We start from the raw sequence: 21,527 nt of genomic DNA on the forward strand, positions 1-21,527 counted from the left end.
GGCAAGACACTCCTCGGGGCGCGTCTTGATTGGGCTTCTCTCCTGGAGGCGCTCAGTCAGACCCAGTGCTGACATGTGGCAAGACGCTTCTCGGGGCGCGTCTTGCTTGGGCCTCTCTCCTGGAGGCGCTCAGTCAGACCCAGTGGTGACACGTGGAAAGACGCTCCTCGGGGCGCGTCTTGCTTGGGCCTCTCTCCTGGAGGCGCTCAGTCAGACCCAGTGTTGACACGTGGCAAGACGCTCCTCGGGGCGCGTCTTGCTTGGGCCTCTCTCCTGGAGGCGCTCAGTCAGACCCAGTGTTGGCATGTGGCAAGACACTCCTCGGGGCGTGTCTTGCTTGGGCCTCTCTCCTGGAGGCGCTCAGTCAGACCCAGTGGTGACATGTGGCAAGACATTCCTCGGGGCGCGTCTTGCTTGGGCCTCTCTCCTGGAGGCCCTCTGTCAGACCCAGTGTTGACATGTGACAAGACGCTCCTCGGGGCGCGTCTTGCTTGGGCCTCTCTCCTGGAGGCGCTCTGTCAGACCCAGTGGTGACATGTGGCAAGACGCTCCTCGGGGCGCGTATTGCTTGGGCCTCTCTCCTGGATGCCCTCTGTCAGACCGAGTGTTGACATGTGGCAAGACACTCCTCGGGGCGCGTCTTGCTTGGGCTTCTCTCCTGGAGGCGCTCAGACAGACCCAGTGTTGACATGTGACAAGACGCTCCTCGGGGCGCGTCTTGCTTGGGCCTCTCTCCTGGAGGCGCTCAGACAGACCCAGTGTTGACATGTGGCAAGACGCTCCTCGGGGCGTGTCTTGCTTTGGCCTCTCTCCTGGAGGCGCTCAGTCAGACCGAGTGCTGACATAAGGCAAGACGCTCCTCGGGGCGCGTCTTGCTGGGGCCTCTCTCCTGGAGGCGCTCAGTCAGACCCAGTGCTGACATGTGGCAAGACGCTCCTCGGGGCGCGTCTTGCTTGGGCCTCTCTCCTGGAGGCACTCAGTCAGACTGAGTAGTGACATGTGGCCTGACGCTCCTCGGGGCGCGTCTTGCTTGGGCCTCTCTCCTGGAGGCGCTCAGTCAGACCCAGTGGTGACACGTGGAAAGACGCTCCTCGGGGCACGTCTTGCTTGGGCCTCTCTCCTGGAGGCGCTCAGTCAGACCCAGTGTTGACACGTGGCAAGACGCTCCTCGGGGCGCGTCTTGCTTGGGCCTCTCTCCTGGAGGCGCTCAGTCAGATCCAGTGTTGGCATGTGGCAAGACACTCCTCGGGGCGAGTCTTGGTTGGGCCTCTCTCCTGGAGGCGCTCATTCAGACCCAGTGGTGACATGTGACAAGACGCTCCTCGGGGTGCGTATTGCTTGGGCCTCTCTCCTGAATGCCCTCTGTCAGACAGAGTGTTGACATGTGGCAAGACTCTCCTCGGGGCGCGTCTTGCTTGGGCTTCTCTCATGGAGGCCCTCAGTCCGACCCAGTGTTGACATGTGTCAAGACGCTCCTCGGGGCGTGTCTTGCTTGGGCCTCTCTCCTGGAGGCGCTCAGTCAGACCCAGTGGTGACATGTGGCAAGACATTCCTCGGGGCGCGTCTTGCTTGGGCCTCTCTCCTGGAGGCCCTCTGTCAGACCCAGTGTTGACATGTGTCAAGACGCTCCTCGGGGCGCGTCTTGCTTGGGCTTCTCTCCTGGAGGCCCTCAGTCAGACCCATTGTTGACATGTGGCAAGACACTCCTCGGGGCGCGTCTTTCTTGGGCTTCTCTCCTGGAGGCGCTCAGACAGACCCAGTGTTGACATGTGACAAGACGCTCCTCGGGGCACGTCTTGCTTGGGCCTCTCTCCTGGAGGCGCTCAGACAGACCCAGTGTTGACCTGTGGCAAGACGCTCCTCCGGGCGCATCTTGCTTGGGCTTCTCTCCTGGAGGCCCTCAGTCAGACCCATTGTTGACATGTGGCAAGACGCTCCTCGGGGCACGTCTTGCTTGGGCCTCTCTCCTGGAGGCGCTGAAACAGACCGAGTAGTGACATGTGGCAAGACGCTCCTCGGGGCGCGTCTTGCTGGGGCTTCTCTCATGGAGGCACTCAGTCAGACCCAGTGTTGACATGTGGCAAGACACTCCTCGGGGCTCGTCTTGCTTGGGCCTCTCTCATGGAGGCCCTCTGTCAGACCCAGTGTTGACATGTGTCAAGACGCTCCTCGGGGGGCGTCTTGCTTTGGCCTCTCTCCAGAAGGCCCTCAAACAGACCCAGTGTTGACACGTGGCAAGACGCTCCTCGGGGCGCGTCTTGCTTGGGCCTCTCTCCTGGAGGCGCTCAGTCAGACTGAGTAGTGACATGTGGCCTGACGCTCCTCGGGGCGCGTGTTGCTTGGGCCTCTCTCCTGGAGGCGCTCGGTCAGACCAAGTGGTGACATGTGGCAAGACACTCCTCGGGGCGCGTCTTGCTTGAGCCTCTCTCCTGGAGGCCCTCTGTCAGACCCAGTGTTGACATGTGGCAAGACACTCCTCGGGGCGCGTCTTGCTTGGGCCTCTCTCATGGAGGCCCTCTGTCAGACCCAGTGTTGACATGTGTCAAGACGCTCCTCGGGGCGCGTCTTGCTTTGGCCTCTCTCCTGGAGACGCTCAGTCAGACCGAGTGCTGACATGTGGCAAGACGCTCCTCGGGGCGCGTCTTGCTTGGGCCTCTCTCCAGAAGGCCCTCAATCAGACCCAGTGTTGACACGTGGCAAGACGCTCCTCGGGGCGCGTCTTGCTTGGGCCTCTCTCCTGGAGGCGCTCAGTCAGAATGAGTAGTGACATGTGGCCTGACGCTCCTCGGGGTGCGTGTTGCTTGGGCCTCTCTCCTGGAGGCGCTCATTCAGACCAAGTGGTGACATGTGGCAAGACACTTCTCGGGGCGCGTCTTGCTTGGGCCTCTCTCCTGGAGGCCCTCTGTCAGACCCAGTGTTGACATGTGGCAAGACACTCCTCGGGGCGCGTCTTGCTTGGGCCTCTCTCCTGGAGGCGCTCAGTCAGACCGAGTGCTGACATGTGGCAAGACGCTCCTCGGGCCACGTGTTGCTTGGGCTTCTCTCCTGGAGGCCCTCAGTAAGACCCATTGTTGACATGTGGCAAGACGCTCCTCGGGGCGCGTCTTGCTTGGGCCTCTCTCCTGGAGGCGCTCAGTCAGACCGAGTGCTGACATGTGGCAAGACGCTCCTCGGGGCGCGTCTTGCTTGGGCTTCTCTCCTGGAGGCGCTCAGAAAGACCCAGTGTTGACATGTGACAAGACGCTCCTCGGGGCACGTCTTGCTTGGGCCTCTCTCCTGGAGGCGCTCAGTCAGAACCAGAGGTGACATGTGGCAAGACGCTCCTCGGGGCGCGTCTTGCTTGGGCCTCTCTCCTGGAGGCCCTCATTCAGACCCAGTGTTGACATGTGGCAAGACGCTCCTCCGGGCGCATCTTGCTTGGGCCTGTCTCCTGGAGGCCCTCAGTCAGACCCAGTGGTGACACGTGGAAAGACGCTCCTCGGGGCACGTCTTGCTTGGGCCTCTCTCCTGGAGGCGCTCAGTCAGACCCAGTGTTGACACGTGGCAAGACGCTCCTCGGGGCGCGTCTTGCTTGGGCCTCTCTCCTGGAGGCGCTCAGTCAGACAGAGTGTTGACATGTGGCAAGACTCTCCTCGGGGCGCGTCTTGCTTGGGCTTCTCTCATGGAGGCCCTCAGTCCGACCCAGTGTTGACATGTGTCAAGACGCTCCTCGGGGCGTGTCTTGCTTGGGCCTCTCTCCTGGAGGCGCTCAGTCAGACCCAGTGGTGACATGTGGCAAGACATTCCTCGGGGCGCGTCTTGCTTGGGCCTCTCTCCTGGAGGCCCTCTGTCAGACCCAGTGTTGACATGTGTCAAGACGCTCCTCGGGGCGCGTCTTGCTTGGGCTTCTCTCCTGGAGGCCCTCAGTCAGACCCATTGTTGACATGTGGCAAGACACTCCTCGGGGCGCGTCTTTCTTGGGCTTCTCTCCTGGAGGCGCTCAGACAGACCCAGTGTTGACATGTGACAAGACGCTCCTCGGGGCACGTCTTGCTTGGGCCTCTCTCCTGGAGGCGCTCAGACAGACCCAGTGTTGACCTGTGGCAAGACGCTCCTCCGGGCGCATCTTGCTTGGGCCTCTCTCCTGGAGGCCCTCAGTCAGACCCATTGTTGACATGTGGCAAGACGCTCCTCGGGGCGCGTCTTGCTTGGGCCTCTCTCCTGGAGGCGCTCAGTCAGAACCAGAGGTGACATGTGGCAAGACGCTCCTCGGGGCGCGTCTTGCTTGGGCCTCTCTCCTGGAGGCCCTCATTCAGACCCAGTGTTGACATGTGGCAAGACGCTCCTCCGGGCGCATCTTGCTTGGGCCTGTCTCCTGGAGGCCCTCAGTCGGACAGAGTGTTGACATGTGGCAAGACTCTCCTCGGGGCGCGTCTTGCTTGGGCTTCTCTCATGGAGGCCCTCAGTCCGACCCAGTGTTGACATGTGTCAAGACGCTCCTCGGGGCGTGTCTTGCTTGGGCCTCTCTCCTGGAGGCGCTCAGTCAGACCCAGTGGTGACATGTGGCAAGACATTCCTCGGGGCGCGTCTTGCTTGGGCCTCTCTCCTGGAGGCCCTCTGTCAGACCCAGTGTTGACATGTGTCAAGACGCTCCTCGGGGCGCGTCTTGCTTGGGCTTCTCTCCTGGAGGCCCTCAGTCAGACCCATTGTTGACATGTGGCAAGACACTCCTCGGGGCGCGTCTTTCTTGGGCTTCTCTCCTGGAGGCGCTCAGACAGACCCAGTGTTGACATGTGACAAGACGCTCCTCGGGGCACGTCTTGCTTGGGCCTCTCTCCTGGAGGCGCTCAGACAGACCCAGTGTTGACCTGTGGCAAGACGCTCCTCCGGGCGCATCTTGCTTGGGCCTCTCTCCTGGAGGCCCTCAGTCAGACCCATTGTTGACATGTGGCAAGACGCTCCTCGGGGCGCGTCTTGCTTGGGCCTCTCTCCTGGAGGCGCTCAGTCAGAACCAGAGGTGACATGTGGCAAGACGCTCCTCGGGGCGCGTCTTGCTTGGGCCTCTCTCCTGGAGGCCCTCATTCAGACCCAGTGTTGACATGTGGCAAGACGCTCCTCCGGGCGCATCTTGCTTGGGCCTGTCTCCTGGAGGCCCTCAGTCAGACCCATTGTTGACATGTGGCAAGACGCTCCTCGGGGCGCGTCTTGCTTGGGCCTCTCTCCTGGAGGCGCTCAGTCAGACCGAGTGCTGACATAAGGCAAGACGCTCCTCGGGGCGCGTCTTGCTTGGGCCTCTCTCCTGGAGGCACTCAGTCAGACTGAGTAGTGACATGTGGCCTGACGCTCCTCGGGGCGCGTCTTGCTTGGGCCTATCTCCTGGAGGCGCTCAGTCAGACCCAGTGGTGACATGTGGCAAGACACTCCTAAGGGGGCGTCTTGCTTGGGCTTCTCTCCTGGAGGCCCTCAGTCAGACCCATTGTTGACATGTGGCAAGACACTCCTCGGGGCGCGTCTTGATTGGGCTTCTCTCCTGGAGGCGCTCAGTCAGACCCAGTGCTGACATGTGGCAAGACGCTCCTCGGGGCGCGTCTTGCTTGGGCCTCTCTCCTGGAGGCGCTCAGTCAGACCCAGTGGTGACACTTCGAAAGACGCTCCTCGGGGCGCGTCTTGCTTGGGCCTCTCTCCTGGAGGCGCTCAGTCAGACCCAGTGTTGACACGTGGCAAGACGCTCCTCGGGGCGCGTCTTGCTTGGGCCTCTCTCCTGGAGGCGCTCAGTCAGACCCAGTGCTGGCATGTGGCAAGACACTCCTCGGGGCGAGTCTTGGTTGGGCTTCTCTCCTGGAGGCGCTCATTCAGACCCAGTGGTGACATGTGACAAGACGCTCCTCGGGGCGCGTATTGCTTGGGCCTCTCTCCTGAATGCCCTCTGTCAGACCGAGTGTTGACATGTGGCAAGACTCTCCTCGGGGCGCGTCTTGCTTGGGCTTCTCTCATGGAGGCCCTCAGTCCGACCCAGTGTTGACATTGGTCAAGACGCTCCTCGGGGCGTGTCTTGCTTGGGCCTCTCTCCTGGAGGCGCTCAGTCAGACCCAGTGGTGACATGTGGCAAGACATTCCTCGGGGCGCGTCTTGCTTGGGCCTCTCTCCTGGAGGCCCTCTGTCAGACCCAGTGTTGACATGTGTCAAGACGCTCCTCGGGGCGCGTCTTGCTTGGGCTTCTCTCCTGGAGGCCCTCAGTCAGACCCATTGTTGACATGTGGCAAGACACTCCTCGGGGCGCGTCTTGCTTGGGCTTCTCTCCTGGAGGCGCTCAGACAGACCCAGTGTTGACATGTGACAAGACGCTCCTCGGGGCACGTCTTGCTTGGGCCTCTCTCCTGGAGGCGCTCAGACAGACCCAGTGTTGACCTGTGGCAAGACGCTCCTCGGGGCGCGTCTTGCTTGGGCCTCTCTCCTGGAGGCGCTCAGTCAGACCGAGTGCTGACATAAGGCAAGACGCTCCTCGGGGCGCGTCTTGCTGGGGCCTCTCTCCTGGAGGCGCTCAGTCAGACCCAGTGCTGACATGTGGCAAGATGCTCCTCGGTGCGCGTCTAGCTTGGGCCTCTCTCCTGGAGGCGCTCAGTCAGACCCAGTGTTGACATGTGGCAAGACGCTCCTCGGGGCGCGTCTTGCTTGGGCCTCTCTCCTGGAGGCGCTCAGTCAGACCCAGTGGTGACACGTGGAAAGACGCTCCTCGGGGCGCGTCTTGCTTGGGCCTCTCTCCTGGAGGCGCTCAGTCAGACCCAGTGTTGACACGTGGCAAGACGCTCCTCGGGGCGCGTCTTGCTTGGGCCTCTCTCCTGGAGGCGCTCAGTCAGACCCAGTTTTGGCATGTGGCAAGACACTCCTCGGGGCGCGTCTTGGTTGGGCCTTTCTCCTGGAGGCGCTAATTCAGACCCAGTGGTGACATGTGACAAGACGCTCCTCGGGGCGCGTATTGCTTGGGCCTCTCTCCTGAATGTCCTCTGTCAGACCGAGTGTTGACATGTGGCAAGACTCTCCTCGGGGCGTGTCTTGCTTGGGCTTCTCTCATGGAGGCCCTCAGTCCGACCCAGTGTTGACATGTGTCAAGACGCTCCTCGGACCGTGTCTTGCTTGGGCCTCTCTCCTGGAGGCGCTCAGTCAGACCCAGTGTTGACACGTGGCAAGACGCTCCTCGGGGCGCGTCTTGCTTGGGCCTCTCTCCTGGAGGCGCTCAGTCAGACCCAGTTTTGGCATGTGGCAAGACACTCCTCGGGGCGCGTCTTGGTTGGGCCTTTCTCCTGGAGGCGCTAATTCAGACCCAGTGGTGACATGTGACAAGACGCTCCTCGGGGCGCGTATTGCTTGGGCCTCTCTCCTGAATGTCCTCTGTCAGACCGAGTGTTGACATGTGGCAAGACTCTCCTCGGGGCGTGTCTTGCTTGGGCTTCTCTCATGGAGGCCCTCAGTCCGACCCAGTGTTGACATGTGTCAAGACGCTCCTCGGACCGTGTCTTGCTTGGGCCTCTCTCCTGGAGGCGCTCAGTCAGACCCAGTGGTGACACGTGGAAAGACGCTCCTCGGGGCGCGTCTTGCTTGGGCCTCTCTCCTGGAGGCGCTCAGTCAGACCCAGTGTTGACACGTGGCAAGACGCTCCTCGGGGCGCGTCTTGCTTGGGCCTCTCTCCTGGAGGCGCTCAGTCAGACCCAGTTTTGGCATGTGGCAAGACACTCCTCGGGGCGCGTCTTGGTTGGGCCTTTCTCCTGGAGGCGCTAATTCAGACCCAGTGGTGACATGTGACAAGACGCTCCTCGGGGCGCGTATTGCTTGGGCCTCTCTCCTGAATGTCCTCTGTCAGACCGAGTGTTGACATGTGGCAAGACTCTCCTCGGGGCGTGTCTTGCTTGGGCTTCTCTCATGGAGGCCCTCAGTCCGACCCAGTGTTGACATGTGTCAAGACGCTCCTCGGACCGTGTCTTGCTTGGGCCTCTCTCCTGGAGGCGCTCAGTCAGACCCAGTGTTGACATGTGGCAAGACGCTCCTCTGGGCGCGTCTTGCTTGGGCTTCTCTCATGGAGGCCCTCAGTCAGACCCATTGTTGACATGTGGCAAGACGCTCCTCGGGGCACGTCTTGCTTGGGCCTCTCTCCTGGAGGCGCTCAGTCAGACCGAGTAGTGACATGTGGCAAGACGCTCCTCGGGGCGCGTCTTGGTTGGGCCTCTCTCCTGGAGGCTCTCATTCAGACCCAGTGGTGACATGTGACAAGACGCTCCTCGGGGCGCGTATTGCTTGGGCCTCTCTCCTGAATGCCCTCTGTCAGACCGAGTGTTGACATGTGGCAAGACGCTCCTCGGGGCGCGTCTTGCTTGGGCCTCTCTCCTGGAGGCGCTCAGTCAGACCGAGTGCTGACATGTGGCAAGACGCTCCTCGGGGCGCGTCTTGCTTGGGCTTCTCTCCTGGAGGCGCTCAGAAAGACCCAGTGTTGACATGTGACAAGACGCTCCTCGGGGCACGTCTTGCTTGGGCCTCTCTCCTGGAGGCGCTCAGTCAGAACCAGAGGTGACATGTGGCAAGACGCTCCTCGGGGGGCGTCTTGCTTGGGCCTCTCTCCTGGAGGCCCTCTGTCAGACCCAGTGTTGACATGTGGCAAGACGCTCTTCCGGGCGCATCTTGCTTGGGCCTCTCTCCTGGAGGCCCTCAGTCAGACCCATTGTTGACATGTGGCAAGACGCTCCTCGGGGCGCGTCTTGCTTGGGCCTCTCTCCTGGAGGCGCTCAGTCAGACCGAGTGCTAACATAAGGCAAGACGCTCCTCGGGGCGCGTCTTGCTGGGGCCTCTCTCCTGGAGGCGCTCAGTCAGACCCAGTGCTGACATGTGGCAAGACGCTCCTCGGGGCGCGTCTTGCTTGGGCCTCTCTCCTGGAGGCGCTCAGTCAGACCCAGTGTTGACATGTGGCAAGACGCTCCTCGGGGCGCGTCTTGCTTGGGCCTCTCTCCTGGAGGCGCTCAGTCAGACCCAGTTGTGACACGTGGCAAGACGCTCCTCGGGGCGCGTCTTGCTTGGGCCTCTCTCCTGGAGGCGCTCAGTCAGACCCAGTTTTGGCATGTGGCAAGACACTCCTCGGGGCGCGTCTTGGTTGGGCCTCTCTCCTGGAGGCGCTCATTCAGACCCAGAGGTGACATGTGACAAGACGCTCCTCGGGGCGCGTATTGCTTGGCCCTCTCTGCTGAATGCCCTCTGTCAGACCGAGTGTTGACATGTGGCAAGACTCTCCTCGGGGCGCGTCTTGCTTGGGCTTCTCTCATGGAGGCCCTCAGTCCGACCCAGTGTTGACCTGTGTCAAGACGCTCCTCTGGGCGTGTCTTGCTTGGGCCTCTCTCCTGGAGGCGCTCAGTCAGACCCAGTGTTGACATGTGGCAAGACGCTCCACTGGGCGCGTCTTGCTTGGGCTTCTCTCCTGGAGGCCCTCAGTCAGACCCATTGTTGACATGTGGCAAGACGCTCCTCGGGGCACGTCTTGCTTGGGCCTCTCTCCTGGAGGCGCTCAGTCAGACGGAGTAGTGACATGTTGCAAGACGCTCCTCGGGGCGCGTCTTGGTTGGGCCTCTCTCCTGGAGGCGCTCATTCAGACCCAGTGGTGACATGTGACAAGACGCTCCTCGGGGCGCGTATTGCTTGGGCCTCTCTCCTGAATGCCCTCTGTCAGACCGAGTGTTGACATGTGGCAAGACGCTCCTCGGGGCGCGTCTTGCTTGGGCCTCTCTCCTGGAGGCGCTCAGTCAGACCGAGTGCTGACATGTGGCAAGACGCTCCTCGGGGCGCGTCTTGCTTGGGCTTCTCTCCTGGAGGCGCTCAGAAAGACCCATTGTTGATATGTGGCAAGACGCTCCTCGGGGCGCGTCTTGCTTGGGCCTCTCTCCTGGAGGCGCTCAGTCAGACCGAGTGCTGACATAAGGCAAAATGCTCCTCGGGGCGCGTCTTGCTGGGGCCTCTCTCCTGGAGGCGCTCAGTCAGACCCAGTGTTGACATGTGTCAAGACGCTCCTCGGGGCGCGTCTTGCTTGGGCTTCTCTCCTGGAGGCCCTCAGTCAGACCCATTGTTGACATGTGGCAAGACACTCCTCGGGGCGCGTCTTGCTTGGGCTTCTCTCCTGGAGGCGCTCAGACAGACCCAGTGTTGACATGTGGCAAGACGCTCCTCCGGGCGCATCTTGCTTGGGCCTCTTTCCTGGAGGCCCTCAGTCAGACCCATTGTTGACATGTGGCAAGACGCTCCTCGGGGCGCGTCTTGCTTGGGCCTCTCTCCTGGAGGCGCTCAGTCAGACCCAGTGGTGACACTTCGAAAGACGCTCCTCGGGACGCGTCTTGCTTGGGCCTCTCTCCTGGAGGCGCTCAGTCAGACCCAGTGTTGACACGTGGCAAGACGCTCCTCGGGGCGCGTCTTGCTTGGGCCTCTCTCCTGGAGGCGCTCAGTCAGACCCAGTGCTGGCATGTGGCAAGACACTCCTCGGGGCGAGTCTTGGTTGGGCTTCTCTCCTGGAGGCGCTCATTCAGACCCAGTGGTGACATGTGACAAGACGCTCCTCGGGGCGCGTATTGCTTGGGCCTCTCTCCTGAATGCCCTCTGTCAGACCGAGTGTTGACATGTGGCAAGACTCTCCTCGGGGCGCGTCTTGCTTGGGCTTCTCTCATGGAGGCCCTCAGTCCGACCCAGTGTTGACATTGGTCAAGACGCTCCTCGGGGCGTGTCTTGCTTGGGCCTCTCTCCTGGAGGCGCTCAGTCAGACCCAGTGGTGACATGTGGCAAGACATTCCTCGGGGCGCGTCTTGCTTGGGCCTCTCTCCTGGAGGCCCTCTGTCAGACCCAGTGTTGACATGTGTCAAGACGCTCCTCGGGGCGCGTCTTGCTTGGGCTTCTCTCCTGGAGGCCCTCAGTCAGACCCATTGTTGACATGTGGCAAGACACTCCTCGGGGCGCGTCTTGCTTGGGCTTCTCTCCTGGAGGCGCTCAGACAGACCCAGTGTTGACATGTGACAAGACGCTCCTCGGGGCACGTCTTGCTTGGGCCTCTCTCCTGGAGGCGCTCAGACAGACCCAGTGTTGACCTGTGGCAAGACGCTCCTCCGGGCACATCTTGCTTGGGCCTCTCTCCTGGAGGCCCTCAGTCAGACCCATTGTTGACATGTGGCAAGACGCTCCTCGGGGCGCGTCTTGCTTGGGCCTCTCTCCTGGAGGCGCTCAGTCAGACCGAGTGCTGACATAAGGCAAGACGCTCCTCGGGGCGCGTCTTGCTGGGGCCTCTCTCCTGGAGGCGCTCAGTCAGACCCAGTGCTGACATGTGGCAAGATGCTCCTCGGGGCGCGTCTAGCTTGGGCCTCTCTCCTGGAGGCGCTCAGTCAGACCCAGTGTTGACATGTTGCAAGACGCTCCTCGGGGCGCGTCTTGCTTGGGCCTCTCTCCTGGAGGCGCTCAGTCAGACCCAGTGGTGACACGTGGAAAGACGCTCCTCGGGGCGCGTCTTGCTTGGGCCTCTCTCCTGGAGGCGCTCAGTCAGACCCAGTGTTGACACGTGGCAAGACGCTCCTCGGGGCGCGTCTTGCTTGGGCCTCTCTCCTGGAGGCGCTCAGTCAGACCCAGTTTTGGCATGTGGCAAGACACTCCTCGGGGCGCGTCTTGGTTGGGCCTTTCTCCTGGAGGCGCTAATTCAGACCCAGTGGTGACATGTGACAAGACGCTCCTCGGGGCGCGTATTGCTTGGGCCTCTCTCCTGAATGTCCTCTGTCAGACCGAGTGTTGACATGTGGCAAGACTCTCCTCGGGGCGTGTCTTGCTTGGGCTTCTCTCATGGAGGCCCTGAGTCCGACCCAGTGTTGACATGTGTCAAGACGCTCCTCGGACCGTGTCTTGCTTGGGCCTCTCTCCTGGAGGCGCTCAGTCAGACCCAGTGTTGACACGTGGCAAGACGCTCCTCGGGGCGCGTCTTGCTTGGGCCTCTCTCCTGGAGGCGCTCAGTCAGACCCAGTTTTGGCATGTGGCAAGACACTCCTCGGGGCGCGTCTTGGTTGGGCCTTTCTCCTGGAGGCGCTAATTCAGACCCAGTGGTGACATGTGACAAGACGCTCCTCGGGGCGCGTATTGCTTGGGCCTCTCTCCTGAATGTCCTCTGTCAGACCGAGTGTTGACATGTGGCAAGACTCTCCTCGGGGCGTGTCTTGCTTGGGCTTCTCTCATGGAGGCCCTCAGTCCGACCCAGTGTTGACATGTGTCAAGACGCTCCTCGGACCGTGTCTTGCTTGGGCCTCTCTCCTGGAGGCGCTCAGTCAGACCCAGTGGTGACACGTGGAAAGACGCTCCTCGGGGCGCGTCTTGCTTGGGCCTCTCTCCTGGAGGCGCTCAGTCAGACCCAGTTTTGGCATGTGGCAAGACACTCCTCGGGGCGCGTCTTGGTTGGGCCTTTCTCCTGGAGGCGCTAATTCAGACCCAGTGGTGACATGTGACAAGACGCTCCTCGGGGCGCGTATTGCTTGGGCCTCTCTCCTGAATGTCCTCTGTCAGACCGAGTGTTGACATGTGGCAAGACTCTCCTCGGGGCGTGTCTTGCTTGGGCTTCTCTCATGGAGGCCCTCAGTCCGACCCAGTGTTGACATGTGTCAAGACGCTCCTCGGACCGTGTCTTGCTTGGGCCTCTCTCCTGGAGGCGCTCAGTCAGACCCAGTGGTGACACGTGGAAAGACGCTCCTCGGGGCGCGTCTTGCTTGGGCCTCTCTCCTGGAGGCGCTCAGTCAGACCCAGTTTTGGCATGTGGCAAGACACTCCTCGGGGCGCGTCTTGGTTGGGCCTTTCTCCTGGAGGCGCTAATTCAGACCCAGTGGTGACATGTGACAAGTCGCTCCTCGGGGCGCGTATTGCTTGGGCCTCTCTCCTGAATGTCCTCTGTCAGACCGAGTGTTGACATGTGGCAAGACTCTCCTCGGGGCGTGTCTTGCTTGGGCCTCTCTCATGGAGGCCCTCAGTCCGACCCAGTGTTGACATGTGTCAAGACGCTCCTCGGACCGTGTCTTGCTTGGGCCTCTCTCCTGGAGGCGCTCAGTCAGACCCAGTGTTGACATGTGGCAAGACGCTCCTCTGGGCGCGTCTTGCTTGGGCTTCTCTCATGGAGGCCCTCAGTCAGACCCATTGTTGACATGTGGCAAGACGCTCCTCGGGGCACGTCTTGCTTGGGCCTCTCTCCTGGAGGCGCTCAGTCAGACCGAGTAGTGACATGTGGCAAGACGCTCCTCGGGGCGCGTCTTGGTTGGGCCTCTCTCCTGGAGGCTCTCATTCAGACCCAGTGGTGACATGTGACAAGACGCTCCTCGGGGCGCGTATTGCTTGGGCCTCTCTCCTGCATGCCCTCTGTCAGACCGAGTGTTGACATGTGGCAAGACGCTCCTCGGGGCGCGTCTTGCTTGGGCCTCTCTCCTGGAGGCGCTCAGTCAGACCGAGTGCTGACATGTGGCAAGACGCTCCTCGGGGCGCGTCTTGCTTGGGCTTCTCTCCTGGAGGCGCTCAGAAAGACCCAGTGTTGACATGTGACAAGACGCTCCTCGGGGCACGTCTTGCTTGGGCCTCTCTCCTGGAGGCGCTCAGTCAGAACCAGAGGTGACATGTGGCAAGACGCTCCTCGGGGGGCGTCTTGCTTGGGCCTCTCTCCTGGAGGCCCTCTGTCAGACCCAGTGTTGACATGTGGCAAGACGCTCCTCCGGGCGCATCTTGCTTGGGCCTCTCTCCTGGAGGCCCTCAGTCAGACCCATTGTTGACATGTGGCAAGACGCTCTTCGGGGCGCGTCTTGCTTGGGCCTCTCTCCTGGAGGCGCTCAGTCAGACCGAGTGCTAACATAAGGCAAGACGCTCCTCGGGGCGCGTCTTGCTGGGGCCTCTCTCCTGGAGGCGCTCAGTCAGACCCAGTGCTGACATGTGGCAAGACGCTCCTCGGGGCGCGTCTTGCTTGGGCCTCTCTCCTGGAGGCGCTCAGTCAGACCCAGTGTTGACATGTGGCAAGACGCTCCTCGGGGCGCGTCTTGCTTGGGCCTCTCTCCTGGAGGCGCTCAGTCAGACCCAGTTGTGACACGTGGCAAGACGCTCCTCGGGGCGCGTCTTGCTTGGGCCTCTCTCCTGGAGGCGCTCAGTCAGACCCAGTTTTGGCATGTGGCAAGACACTCCTCGGGGCGCGTCTTGGTTGGGCCTCTCTCCTGGAGGCGCTCATTCAGACCCAGAGGTGACATGTGACAAGACGCTCCTCGGGGCGCGTATTGCTTGGGCCTCTCTCCTGAATGCCCTCTGTCAGACCGAGTGTTGACATGTGGCAAGACTCTCCTCGGGGCGCGTCTTGCTTGGGCTTCTCTCATGGAGGCCCTCAGTCCGACCCAGTGTTGACCTGTGTCAAGACGCTCCTCTGGGCGTGTCTTGCTTGGGCCTCTCTCCTGGAGGCGCTCAGTCAGACCCAGTGTTGACATGTGGCAAGACGCTCCACTGGGCGCGTCTTGCTTGGGCTTCTCTCCTGGAGGCCCTCAGTCAGACCCATTGTTGACATGTGGCAAGACGCTCCTCGGGGCACGTCTTGCTTGGGCCTCTCTCCTGGAGGCGCTCAGTCAGACGGAGTAGTGACATGTTGCAAGACGCTCCTCGGGGCGCGTCTTGGTTGGGCCTCTCTCCTGGAGGCGCTCATTCAGACCCAGTGGTGACATGTGACAAGACGCTCCTCGGGGCGCGTATTGCTTGGGCCTCTCTCCTGAATGCCCTCTGTCAGACCGAGTGTTGACATGTGGCAAGACGCTCCTCGGGGCGCGTCTTGCTTGGGCCTCTCTCCTGGAGGCGCTCAGTCAGACCGAGTGCTGACATAAGGCAAAATGCTCCTCGGGGCGCGTCTTGCTGGGGCCTCTCTCCTGGAGGCGCTCAGTCAGACCCAGTGTTGACATGTGTCAAGACGCTCCTCGGGGCGCGTCTTGCTTGGGCTTCTCTCCTGGAGGCCCTCAGTCAGACCCATTGTTGACATGTGGCAAGACACTCCTCGGGGCGCGTCTTGCTTGGGCTTCTCTCCTGGAGGCGCTCAGACAGACCCAGTGTTGACATGTGGCAAGACGCTCCTCCGGGCGCATCTTGCTTGGGCCTCTTTCCTGGAGGCCCTCAGTCAGACCCATTGTTGACATGTGGCAAGACGCTCCTCGGGGCGCGTCTTGCTTGGGCCTCTCTCCTGGAGGCGCTCAGTCAGACCGAGTGCTGACATAAGGCAAGACGCTCCTCGGGGCGCGTCTTGCTTGGGCCTCTCTCCTGGAGGCGCTCAGTCAGACCCAGTGGTGACACGTGGAAAGACGCTCCTCGGGGCGCGTCTTGCTTGGGCCTCTCTCCTGGAGGCGCTCAGTCAGACCCAGTGTTGACACGTGGCAAGACGCTCCTCGGGGCGCGTCTTGCTTGGGCCTCTCTCCTGGAGGCGCTCAGTCAGACCCAGTGTTGGCATGTGGCAAGACACTCCTCGGGGCTCGTCCTGGTTGGGCCTCTCTCCTGGAGGCGCTCATTCAGACCCAGTGGTGACTTGTGACAAGACGCTCCTCGGGGCGCGTATTGCTTGGGCCTCTCTCCTGAATGCCCTCTGTCAGACCGAGTGTTGACATGTGGCAAGACTCTCCTCGGGGCGCGTCTTGCTTGGGCTTCTCTCATGGAGGCCCTCAGTCCGACCCAGTGTTGACATGTGTCAAGACGCTCCTCGGGGCGTGTCTTGCTTGGGCCTCTCTCCTGGAGGCGCTCAGTAAGACCCAGTGGTGACATGTGGCAAGACACTCCTCGGGGCGCGTCTTGCTTGGGCATCTCTCCTGGAGGCCCTCTGTCAGACCCAGTGTTGACATGTGTCAAGACGCTCCTCGGGGCGCGTCTTGCTTGGGCATCTCTCCTGGAGGCCCTCAGTCAGACCCATTGTTGACATGTGGCAAGACACTCCTCGGGGCGCGTCTTGCTTGGGCTTCTCTCCTGGAGGCGCTCAGACAGACTCAGTGTTGACATGTGACAAGACGCTCCTCGGGGCGCGTCTTGCTTGGGCCTCTCTCCTGGAGGCGCTCAGACAGACCCAGTGTTGACATGTGGCAAGACGCTCCTCCGGGCGCATCTTGCTTGGGCCTCTCTCCTGGAGGCCCTCAGTCAGACCCATTGTTGACATGTGGCAAGACGCTCCTCGGGGCGCGTCTTGCTTGGGCCTCTCTCCTGGAGGCGCTCAGTCAGACCGAGTGCTGACATAAGGCAAGACGCTCCTCGGGGCGCGTCTTGCTGGGGCCTATCTCCTGGAGGCGCTCAGTCAGACCCAGTGCTGACATGTGGCAAGACGCTCCTCGGGGCGCGTCTTTCTTGGGCCTCTCTCCTGGAGGCGCTCAGTCAGACCCAGTGTTGACACGTGGAAAGACGCTCCTCGGGGCGCGTCTTTCTTGGGCCTCTCTCCTGGAGGCGCTCAGTCAGACCCAGTGTTGACACGTGGCAAGACGCTCCTCGGGGCGCGTCTTGCTTGGGCCTCTCTCCTGGAGGCGCTCAGTCAGACCCAGTGTTGGCATGTGGCAAGACACTCCTCGGGGCGCGTCTTGGTTAGGCCTCTCTCCTGGAGGCGCTCATTCAGACCCAGTGGTGACATGTGACAAGACGCTCCTCGGGGTGCGTATTGCTTGGGCCTCTCTCCTGAATGCCCTCTGTCAGACCGAGTGTTGACATGTGGCAAGACTCTCCTCGGGGCGCGTCTTAATTGGGCTTCTCTCATGGAGGCCCTCAGTCCGACCCAGTGTTGACATGTGTCAAGACGCTCCTCGGGGCGTGTCTTGCTTGGGCCTCTCTCCTGGAGGCGCTCAGTCAGACCCAGTGTTGACATGTGGCAAGACCCTCCTCTGGGCGCGTCTTGCTTGGGCTTCTCTCCTGGAGGCCCTCAGTCAGACCCATTGTTGACATGTGGCAAGACGCTCCTCGGGGCACGTCTTGCTTGGACCTTCCACCTGGAGGCGCTCAGTCAGACCGAGTAGTGACATTTGGCAAGACGCTCCTCTGGGCGCGTCTTGCTTGGACCTCTCTCCTGGAGGCGCTCAGTTAGACCGAGTAGTGACATGTGGCAAGACGCTCCTCGGGGCGCGTCTTGCTTGGGCCTCTCTCCTGGAGGCGCTCAGTCAGACCGAGTGCTGACATAAGGCAAGACGCTCCTCGGGGCGCGTCTTGCTGGGGCCTCTCTCCTGGAGGTGTTCAATCAGACCCAGTGGTGACACGTGGCAAGACGCTCCTCTGGGCGCGTCTTGCTTGGGCCTCTCTCCTGGAGGAGCTCAGTCAGACCCATTGGTGACACGTGGCAAGACGCTCCTCGGGGCGCTTCTTGCTTGGGCCTCTCTCCTGGAGGCGCTAAGTCAGACCCAGTGTTGACACGTGGCAAGACGCTCCTCGGGGCGCGTCTTGCTTGGGCCTCTCTCCTGGAGGCGCTCAGTCAGACACAGTGTTGACATGTGGCAAGACATTCCTCGGGGCGCGTCTTGCTTGGGCTTCTCTCATGGAGGCCCTCAGTAAGACCCATTGTTGACATGTGGAAAGAAGCTCCTCGGGGCGCGTCTTGCTTTGGCTTCTCTCCTGGAGGCCCTCAGTCAGACCCATTGTTGACATGTGGCAAGACGCTCCTCGGGGCGCGTATTGCTTGGGCCTCTCTCCTGGATGCCCTCTGTCAGACCCAGTGTTGACATGTGGCAAGACTCTCCTCGGGGCGCGTCTTGCTTGGGCTTCTCTCATGGAGGCCCTCAGTCAGACCCAGTGTTGACATGCGTCAAGACGCTCCTCGGGGCGTGTCTTGCTTGGGCCTCTCTCCGGGAGGCGCTCAGTCAGACCCAGTGTTGACATGTGGCAAGACGCTCCTTGGGGCGCTTCTTGCTTGGGCTTCTCTCCTGGAGGCCCTCAGTCAGACCCATTGTTGACATGCGGCAAGACGCTCCTCGGGGCACGTCTTGCTTGGGCCTCTCTCCTGGAGGCGCTCAGTCAGACCGAGTAGTGACATGTGGCAAGACGCTCCTCGGGGCGCGTCTTGCTGGGGCTTCTCTCATGGAGGCACTCAGTCAGACCCAGTGTTGACATGTGGCAAGACGCTCCTCGGGGCGCGTGTTGCTTGGACCTCTCTCCTGGAGGCGCTCAATTAGACCCAGTGTTGACATGTGGCAAGACGCTCCTCGGGGCGCGTCTTGCTTGGGCTTCTCTCCTGGAGGCCCTCAGTCGGACCCATTGTTGACATGTGGCAAGAAGCTCCTCGGGGCGCTTCTTGCTGGGGCCTCTCTCCTGGAGGCGCTCAGTCAAACCCAGTGTTGACATGTGTCAAGACGCTCCTCGGGTGTTTCTTGCTTGCGCCTCTCTCCTGGAGGCGCTCAGTCAAACCCAGTGTTGACATGTGTCAAGACGCTCCTCGGGCGTTTCTTGCTTGCGCCTCTCTCCTGGAGGCGCTCAGTCAGACCCAGTGTTGACATGTGGCAAGACGCTCCTCGGGGCGCGTCTTGCTTGGGCTTCTCTCCTGGAGGCCCTCAGTCAGACCCAGTGTTGACATGTGGCAAGACGCTCCTCGGGGCGCGTCTTATTTGGGCCTCTCTCCTGGAGGCCCTCAGTCAGACCCAGTGTTGACATGTGGCAAGACACTTCTCGGGGCGCGTCTTGGTTGGGCCTTTCTCCTGGAGGCGCTAATTCAGACCCAGTGGTGACATGTGACAAGACGCTCCTCGGGGCGCGTATTGCTTGGGCCTCTCTCCTGAATGTCCTCTGTCAGACCGAGTGTTGACATGTGGCAAGACTCTCCTCGGGGCGCGTCTTGCTTGGGCTTCTCTCATGGAGGCCCTCAGTCCGACCCAGTGTTGACATGTGTCAAGACGCTCCTCGGACCGTGTCTTGCTTGGGCCTCTCTCCTGGAGGCGCTCAGTCAGACCCAGTGTTGACATGTGGCAAGACGCTCCTCTGGGCGCGTCTTGCTTGGGCTTCTCTCATGGAGGCCCTCAGTCAGACCCATTGTTGACATGTGGCAAGACGCTCCTCGGGGCACGTCTTGCTTGGGCCTCTCTCCTGGAGGCGCTCAGTCAGACCGAGTAGTGACATGTGGCAAGACGCTCCTCGGGGCGCGTCTTGGTTGGGCCTCTCTCCTGGAGGCGCTCATTCAGACCCAGTGGTGACATGTGACAAGACGCTCCTCGGGGCGCGTCTTGCTTGGGCCTCTCTCCTGGAGGCGCTCAGTCAGACCGAGTGCTGACATGTGGCAAGACGCTCCTCGGGGCGCGTCTTGCTTGGGCTTCTCTCCTGGAGGCGCTCAGAAAGACCCAGTGTTGACATGTGACAAGACGCTCCTCAGGGCACGTCTTGCTTGGGCCTCTCTCCTGGAGGCGCTCAGTCAGAACCAGAGGTGACATGTGGCAAGACGCTCCTCGGGGGGCGTCTTGCTTGGGCCTCTCTCCTGGAGGCCCTCTGTCAGACCCAGTGTTGACATGTGGCAAGACGCTCCTCCAGGCGCATCTTGCTTGGGCCTCTCTCCTGGAGGCCCTCAGTCAGACCCATTGTTGACATGTGGCAAGACGCTCCTCGGGGCGCGTCTTGCTTGGGCCTCTCTCCTGGAGGCGCTCAGTCAGACCGAGTGCTAACATAAGGCAAGACGCTCCTCGGGGCGCGTCTTGCTGGGGCCTCTCTCCTGGAGGCGCTCAGTCAGACCCAGTGCTGACATGTGGCAAGACGCTCCTCGGGGCGCGTCTTGCTTGGGCCTCTCTCCTGGAGGCGCTCAGTCAGACCCAGTGTTGACTTGTGGCAAGACGCTCCTCGGGGCGCGTCTTGCTTGGGCCTCTCTCCTGGAGGCGCTAAGTCAGACCCAGTGTTGACACGTGGCAAGATGCTCCTCGGGGCGCGTCTTGCTTGGGCCTCTCTCCTGGAGGCGCTCAGTCAGACACAGTGTTGACATGTGGCAAGACATTCCTCGGGGCGCGTCTTGCTTGGGCTTCTCTCATGGAGGCCCTCAGTAAGACCCATTGTTGACATGTCGAAAGAAGCTCCTCGGGGCGCGTCTTGCTTTGGCTTCTCTCCTGGAGGCCCTCAGTCAGACCCATTGTTGACATGTGGCAAGACGCTCCTCGGGGCGCGTATTGCTTGGGCCTCTCTCCTGGATGCCCTCTGTCAGACCCAGTGTTGACATGTGGCAAGACTCTCCTCGGGGCGCGTCTTGCTTGGGCTTCTCTCATGGAGGCCCTCAGTCAGACCCAGTGTTGACATGCGTCAAGACGCTCCTCGGGGCGTGTCTTGCTTGGGCCTCTCTCCGGGAGGCGCTCAGTCAGACCCAGTGTTGACATGTGGCAAGACGCTCCTTGGGGCGCTTCTTGCTTGGGCTTCTCTCCTGGAGGCCCTCAGTCAGACCCATTGTTGACATGCGGCAAGACGCTCCTCGGGGCACGTCTTGCTTGGGCCTCTCTCCTTGAGGCGCTCAGTCAGACCGAGTAGTGACATGTGGCAAGACGCTCCTCGGGGCGCGTCTTGCTTGGGCTTCTCTCATGGAGGCCCTCAGTCCGACCCAGTGTTGACATGTGTCAAGACGCTCCTCGGACCGTGTCTTGCTTGTGCCTCTCTCCTGGAGGCGCTCAGTCAGACCCAGTGTTGACATGTGGCAAGACGCTCCTCTGGGCGCGTCTTGCTTGGGCTTCTCTCATGGAGGCCCTCAGTCAGACCCATTGTTGACATGTGGCAAGACGCTCCTCGGGGCACGTCTTGCTTGGGCCTCTCTCCTGGAGGCGCTCAGTCAGACCGAGTAGTGACATGTGGCAAGACGCTCCTCGGGGCGCGTCTTGGTTGGGCCTCTCTCCTGGAGGCGCTCATTCAGACCCAGTGGTGACATGTGACAAGACGCTCCTCGGGGCGCGTCTTGCTTGGGCCTCTCTCCTGGAGGCGCTCAGTCAGACCGAGTGCTGACATGTGGCAAGACGCTCCTCGGGGCACGTCTTGCTTGGGCTTCTCTCCTGGAGGCGCTCAGAAAGACCCAGTGTTGACATGTGACAAGACGCTCCTCAGGGCACGTCTTGCTTGGGCCTCTCTCCTGGAGGCGCTCAGTCAGAACCAGAGGTGACATGTGGCAAGACGCTCCTCGGGGGGCGTCTTGCTTGGGCCTCTCTCCTGGAGGCCCTCTGTCAGACCCAGTGTTGACATGTGGCAAGACGCTCCTCCAGGCGCATCTTGCTTGGGCCTCTCTCCTGGAGGCCCTCAGTCAGACCCATTGTTGACATGTGGCAAGACGCTCCTCGGGGCGCGTCTTGCTTGGGCCTCTCTCCTGGAGGCGCTCAGTCAGACCGAGTGCTAACATAAGGCAAGACGCTCCTCGGGGCGCGTCTTGCTGGGGCCTCTCTCCTGGAGGCGCTCAGTCAGACCCAGTGCTGACATGTGGCAAGACGCTCCTCGGGGCGCGTCTTGCTTGGGCCTCTCTCCTGGAGGCGCTCAGTCAGACCCAGTGTTGACATGTGGCAAGACGCTCCTCGGGGCGCGTCTTGCTTGGGCCTCTCTCCTGG

The sequence above is a fragment of the Nothobranchius furzeri genome, chromosome 11 (genome assembly GCF_043380555.1).
Source record: "Nothobranchius furzeri strain GRZ-AD chromosome 11, NfurGRZ-RIMD1, whole genome shotgun sequence".
Lineage (NCBI taxonomy): Eukaryota > Metazoa > Chordata > Actinopteri > Cyprinodontiformes > Nothobranchiidae > Nothobranchius > Nothobranchius furzeri.